This window comes from Carcharhinus amblyrhynchos, chromosome 6 (genome assembly GCF_965287045.1).
Source record: "Carcharhinus amblyrhynchos chromosome 6, sCarAmb.v2.hapA, whole genome shotgun sequence".
NCBI classification, from domain to species: domain Eukaryota; kingdom Metazoa; phylum Chordata; class Chondrichthyes; order Carcharhiniformes; family Carcharhinidae; genus Carcharhinus; species Carcharhinus amblyrhynchos.
In genome coordinates this window covers 115,511,826-115,519,293 of record NC_137329.1, presented here as the reverse complement: position 1 = coordinate 115,519,293, position 7,468 = coordinate 115,511,826, and positions in this window count along the sequence as shown.

Genomic DNA, 7,468 nt, shown 5'->3' with positions numbered 1-7,468 from the left:
CCACATTGCCATTTTTTTTCTGACCCAGGAAGCCAATGAGCAGATATTTGCAAGATAAATATTTGAAATGTTATTTCAAAACTGAGATAATTATGAAGGAAAGCAACAACTTGCTGAACAAAAATAAATCGATGTTAAAGCAATAGTGGATAATTTAAGCGTAACTAATAAAATAACCTCAGAGTGTAAGAGAGTGAGAATGTGTGTGTGCCTGTGTGTGTGTGTGTGTCTGTGTCTGTGTGTGTGTCTGTGTCTGCCTGTCTGATTTCCAGTCTCATGTTGTTGACTCACTCTCCCTCACCCACTGTGAGAGTGAGTGTTGATGAGTTGGGATGAGGGTGATGGAGAATCCTGAGACTGGGAGTGAGCCAGACACACTCACTTACTCTCTCTCCCTCTCTTTTGCACACTTTTTCTCTCAGTCTGACACAATCCTTGAGAGTTTCTTCATCTTCCCACAATCCACCCAGAGGCCTCTCTCCCCAGCCCAGTAACCAATCTCTCCTCCAGGCCCTGCAGCCTCTCTCTCCTCCAGGCCCCACATTCTCTCTCTCTCTCCTCCAGGCCCCGCATTCTCTCTCTCTCTCCTCCAGGCCCCGCATTCTCTCTCTCTCTCCTCCAGGCCCCGCATTCTCTCTCTCTCTCCTCCAGGCCCCGCATTCTCTCTCTCTCTCCTCCAGGCCCCGCATTCTCTCTCTCTCTCCTCCAGGCCCCGCATTCTCTCTCTCTCTCCTCCAGGCCCCGCAGCCTCTCTCTCTCTCCTCCAGGCCCCGCAGCCTCTCTCTCTCTCCTCCAGGCCCCGCAGCCTCTCTCTCTCTCCTCCAGGCCCCGCAGCCTCTCTCTCTCTCCCTTCCATACCCCAGAGCCTCTCTCTCTTCCAGACCCCACAGCCTCTCTCTCTCCTCTCTGGACTCCACAGCCTCTCTCTCTCTCCTCCAGGTCCCGCAGCCTCTCTCTCTCTCCTCCAGGCCCCGCAGCCTCTCTCTCCCTTCCATACCCCAGAGCCTCTCTCTCTTCCAGACCCCACAGCCTCTCTCTCTCCTCTCTGGACTCCACAGCCTCTCTCTCTCTCCCCGGACCCTACAGCCTCTCTCTCTCTCCTCTAGGCCCCACAACCTCTCTCTCCTCTCTGGGCCCTGCAGCCTCTCTCTCTCTTCCAGGCCCCACAGTCTTTCTCTTTCTCCCCAGGCTCCACAACCTCTCCCTCCTCTGTGCCCCACAGCCTCTCTCTCTCTCTCCCTCCTCCATGCCCCGCACCCTCTCTCTCTCCCGTCTGGGCCCAGAGCCTCGCTCTCTCACACCCAGGTACCACAGTCTCTCTCTGTTTCCCCGGGCCCCATAGCCTCTCTCTCTCTCCTCTGGGTCCTGCAACAACCTCCTCTCTCTTCTCACTGCCACATCTCCCACAGTTGCTGCTGGTAGGTTCACTAATGAGAGCCTGTGATTGGAGGAGTAGCCCTGTGCCGAATCTTCAACTACATTTCCCTGTATTTTGAACACTGGCTCTTGGAGCCACACACCTCGGTTTGGCAGGGGGGGGAGCGGTGTGCACAATCTGGCCTGTGGACCGCATGTTGGACAAACCTGCTAGAGCACCTATAACTGAAGCAGGCCTTCTGCTGCCAAAGGGCTGAGTTTCCTATCTGGATGCAGCACCGTTCCCCCGAAAACCCAATAGATTAGCAACACTTCTCCAAAGGTGATATTCCATAAACCCTGCCTTAGCATGGCCATAATCATGATGGGCTATGGGAGGAAGCCAGAGCACCCATGCGGTCACGGGGCGAATGTGCAAACTCCACACAGATAATCATCTGGGTCCTTGGAGCTGTGATGCAGCAGTGCTAATCACTGTGCCTCCCGGCTTCATACATTCAGATATAGCGCCTTTAGCTTCAGAGCTTTTCTATTTCTCCTGAATATCACCCGAGTTCCTCTTCCCTTTTACCTCTGTTGCTCCCTCTGTCTCAAGGCGACACATTCCAATCACTCTACCCCAGATCACTGCTTGGCCCTATGTGATGTTTCCTTTGACGTTTTTAAATTACCTCTTTCCTGAACCCGTTCTGTTTTCAGGCCCTATCTGCAGCATCCAACTGTTTCTTAAATGATTCTAGAATGGTTGCTTTTACCATGCTAATACAAAGTGTGTTCCACCTGTTGTGTGCTGTCTGTCATCAGTTGTAAATGAGCCCTTTACAAGTCAGAACATGTATTCCCTTGTCAAAGTGCTACGGCTTAATTTGAAGGCCTGCTCCAGATTCACCTTTTCCACGTCATCGTGTATACCTCAATGAGGCCCTCCCTTTCTTGCCTCTTTTCAAGGCTGAGAACAATTTGTGTTGATACAATGCCCTCAGCAAAACGAACGATTCCACGTAAACAGGTCACAAACAAATACAAGGGAAACAGCCATGACTGTGGTAATAATATATGAGGTTGGCCAAAAGACAGCTGGGATAAAGCAACGGACCTTGATGAGCTTCCTAAGTGTGGAAAAGAAGAAAAAAAAAATCAGATGGGCATGTTTGGGATGGCTAAGTTCTCAAGAGTGGGACTAAGATCGATGAATGCTGCGTCGGTAACGGTGGGACAAAGGGGAGAGTGTTGTACCGAGTGGCATGGTGGTTAGCACTGCTATCTCACAACACCAGGGAACCAGGTTTGAATCTGGCCTTGGGGGATGATGCCTGTGTGGAGTTTGCGTATTCTCCCTGTGCCTGCATGGGTTCCCTCTGGGTGCTCCAGTCCCCCCACTTTGGACCTTCAATCCAAAGATGTGCAGGTTAGGTGGTATTGGTCACGCTAAATTTACCACTAGCTGAGTGGAAAAAAATTGGGGGCGGCGTGGTCAAGTTGTTTTTCATGTTGTAAACTTCTATAACTCCATGGGCCCGATTTTAATTGTGTCTGTTTTCGGGCATGCATTTAAATTGACTTAATGGGCTGCACACCCAAATTTACTGCATTTCCCCCTTTATCACCTCGTTTGCCCATCCAGAATTGGTGCAAAACAGACATACTCCATATAAGTCTGATTCAGGAGGTCCAGTTAGTGAGGAGGTAAGTGCTGACAACTCTCTGCTTGAGATTGGGGGGGGGTTCCGCTGCCACTCTGCCTGAGATTAGCCGGGGTGGGGAAGGACGGTTCGCTGTCACTTTGCCTGAGATTAGTCAGGGGGAAGGGTGGTCCCCTGCCACTCTGCCTGAGATCAGTGGAAGGGGGAAGGGGTTCCGCTGCCACGCTACCTGAGATCAGTGAGGAGGGAAGGAGGAGGTGGCATCACTCTGCCTGAGATCAGTGGGGGGTGGTGGGAGGGGGGGAGGGGGACGGGGCCTGTAATTGGTCTGGACAGTGGGGGTGGTAGGGCGATAAGGGGGTCAGTAATGTTGGGAGGGCTGGGGCAATGTCTGCGGGGGCCATTTTCACTTTCTGCGGAGTTGGCACATAAAGGCTAGCCTCCTGCCATCTGACCCAAATAAATGCCAATCTGAAAGTACTTCTGGTCAGTAAGACAAAGCTGATATTTCACTGAGTGGTCATTGCTGAGCCCGCCTATCCAAAAACCCCGCAGCCATTTTACACCGGGAAGAATCCGATTGGTTTCAGCGGTGCTGACAGGCCCCAGCGAGGATGACTCGGGGACGGGGTCTGGGTTTGAGCAGCTGAGGGGTTGGGTTAAAAGGAGAAATATGAGCTTGTTCAATTTGGGGAGGGGATAGGTCTGACAGAAACAGTGGACTCTCCAAAGAACGTTTCCCCTCTCTGCTTGCCCTACAAAGTTGCCAGTCTACCCACTTGACCTAGGCCTTCCCTTAGACCCATAACATATAGGAGCAGAATTAAGCCATTTGGCCCATCAAATCTGCTACCCCATTCAATCATGGCCAATAAGTTTCTCAACCTCATTTTCCTGCCAATGGTTTTTGGTTCCCTGACCAATCAAGAACCTATCAATCTATACAACACAGTCCCTGCGCTGCAGAGGGAGGCCATTTGGCCCATTGAGTCTGCACCAACCACAAACCCAGCTAGGCCCTATTCCCACAACCCCACATATTTAACCAACTTGACACAAAGGCCAATTTAGCATGACCAAACATTCCAGCTTCATTTGAAGCAATTTTTAAAAGCGGCATCTCAGCCTTTTGGCTAAGATGCAAATGAGATCAAGCCTTGGAGGAGGAGCTATGCCTACTCTAATCAGCTTGGATCATATAGATCAAACCCAAGTCAGGAGATGAGAGCCCTGTCTTGTCAGCTTGGATCGGGAATGTCTCAACTTGTTCAGAATCTGAATTGGACTTGATTTGATCGAATTGGAATAAAAAGAAAAAATAAATCAACGTAACCCACACACCTTTGGGGCTATGGGAGAAAACACACACAGACAGGGGGAGAACATGCAGATTCCACACAGACAGTGACCTGAGGCCGGAATTGAACCCACATCCCTAGAGTTGTGAGGTAGCAGTGCTAACTACTGTGCCGCCGTGTCTTAGACACATTCAATGACCTGGCCTCCACAGCCTTGGGTAACATAAGCAGCAGGGGTAAGGTGAGGCCCTGAAGCTGCCACTATTTGGCTGCTGGATGCAGGTGGAGGGGTGTAGTGTAAATCCAGCCCACAGGAACACTGATCACGAGAGCATTCTGCTCAGCACTTAGCCCATCACCAATCATCAAACTCGACAAGTTCAGAGTTCTCACAAGAAGAAGAATACTGCCCCTTTGGAACATTTACTTTCGAAACTCTGCAAACAAATGCGAGAACAGAGGATCTCCTTTCAGCGAGAAGCAAGCTAACGAGAGGCTATTTCCCCCGTGGGATACCATCAGTTCACAATTTCTAAAACCTTCTTTGCTAATGGGAATAAAACATATTTATTTCCATCCCCACAGTTATTTCTGAAGGATTGCCTTTTTAAAAAGGAAAGTGCCAAGCCGGAATGCTGACAATGCTTGGCCCTCGTATATTCTGTGAGTTGAGCACTGGAGGCATGAAGGACTCGGGCAGAATTCTCTTCCACAAAGACCGTGGAAAGCCATTAAAATGAGATTAGAAGCTATTTCCTCCATCAAGTGGCTCTCCCAGCACATCTTTTACAAAGGAGTGAATTCTTATTCACCTAACACCGTGCGTCAGGGGAAATGAGTGAATGCATTAAAATGTTGTTGACTGTTCCTTGATGGGATACAAATGGACACGATATAGAACAATATTTGAACAGTAATGATTCCTGCTTCTTTCTCCGGGTGCAAGTTGATTTCAAGGACTCTTACACGCTCGGTTGAATCGCTAAGAGATCGGCAGGGGAGGGGGTGAGGGGGCGGTGGCGGAGAGGCGGGTGCATTTCAATAGCTTCCAAATCAGAAGGATCCGCAACTTTACAGCCTCTGACTGGAGTGCGAGTGGAAGGTATAAATATTAATAGCGCCGGTTAGGATTTGGCAGGCAGTCAGTCTGAAATCTCACAGTGGGAAGATGGAAGCAGATTTGGAGAGAGCGAGATGGGGCTCTCTGAGCCAGAAACGATCTGACAGCTTGTGTGTAAATACATTTCCCTTAGCTGCGCACTTAAGCCTCCCATTCTCACTCCCGACACTGATTCAAGCGTTTCACCCACTTCCAGTGTTTATGACTTATCTCTCAAAATCAAAGACGTGTCGAGGTTTAAGCTATCTGTTTTGAGGTGGATCTCATTAAAAAAATCCTCACTATGAAGGCAAGTGATCAATGTTGCTTGGTGATGCAGCAGCAATCCTTCCAATAGACCAAAACTCATGTTATTTTTCTGTTAGCACCACTTTTGGAATACTTATTCCACTGTCCCCCCCAAGTCTCCCCTTGGTCTCCAGCCCACCCATACTAACTTCCATCAGGAACTTGCTTTATTCAGAGCAACCTGTTACATTCATAGATATCATAGAACCCTACAGTGCAGAAAGAGGCCCTTCGGCCCATCAACTCTGCACCAACCACAATCCCACCCAGGCCTTATCCCCATATCCCTACACATTTTACCCGCTAATCCCTCTAACCTAAGCATCCCAGGACACTAAGGGGCAATTTTAGCGTGGCCAATCAATCTAGCCCGCACATCTTTGGACTGTGGGAGGAAACCGGGGCACCCGGAGGAAACCCACGCAGACGCGAGGAGAATGTGCAAACTCCGCACAGACAGTGACCCGAGCCGGGGATCAAACCCAGGTCCCTGGAGCTGTGAAGCAGCAGCGCTAACCACTGTGCTACCGTGCCGTCCGTAAAATTGTTATATTAATTCTGAAGGTATAGAAACTAATTTTTATGCAAACGTATTTTTGGGGTCCACATTCACCACCGCTGCACTGTCTGTCACAGTAAAAAAGTCATGATCTGGAGATGCTGGCGTTGGACTGGGGTAAACACAGTAAGAAGTCTCACAACACCAGGTTAAAGTCCAACCGGTTTATTTGGTAGTAAACGCCATTAGCTTTCGGGGCACTGCTCCTTCATCAGTTGCTTTGCAGTCCACTAATCATATGGAGGGCTGTGATTTGATTTGATTTTGATTTATTATTGTCACATGTATTGAAATACAGTGAAAAGTATTGTCTCTTGTGCGCTGTACAAATCATACTGTTCACAGAGTACATAAGAGAGAAGGAAAGGAGAGGGTGCAGGATGTAGTATTACAGTCATAGCTAGGGTGTAGAGAAAGATCAGCTTAATATGAGGTAGGCCCATTCAAAAGCCTAACAACAGCAGGGAAGAAGCTGCTCTTGAGTCGGTTGCCATGTGATTTCAGACTTTGTATCTTTTTCCCAGCAGAAGAAGATGGAAGAGAGTGTGTCTGAGGTGTGTGGGATCCTTAATTATGCTGGCTGCTTTCTGGAAGTAGAGTGAGGTATAGACAGAGGCAATGGACGGGAGGCTTGTTTACGTGATGGGCTGGGCTTCATAGTTTCTTGTGGTCTTGGGCAGAGCAGGAGCCATACCAAACTGTGATATACCCGGAAAGGATGCTTTCTATGGTGCATCTGTAAAAATTGATGAGAAAACTTGGTGAAAAATTTGTGAGGAATACATTTGATGAAACTCTAACGTTTTGAGGATATAAGTGTGATTATTTTGAACTTCTGAGAACTAGAAGATATAACACTACTGATGCAGATATCAAGTATAGTTCATTACATTATCATATCAATTGAGGTGGGTAGTTAGAATCAGGAAATTTCCCAATTTGGCAGACCCACATTAGCTTAAACCCCCTTCCCCTCCCCCGCCCTCCTCCTTAGACCATTTTTGCTCTGGTAGGCCAGGGAAGAATCAAGCCTGGCCCACCAATCCCAGAAACAGATACTAGGTGGCCACAGGGGCAGGTGAGTGCCAAAGTGGCTTGATTGGAAGGCATGCCTTGATTCTCCAGGGCCTTTTCCTTGCTGTATTATTTGTTGTTTGGCGCTCCTTTTTGTCCTATCATAGAA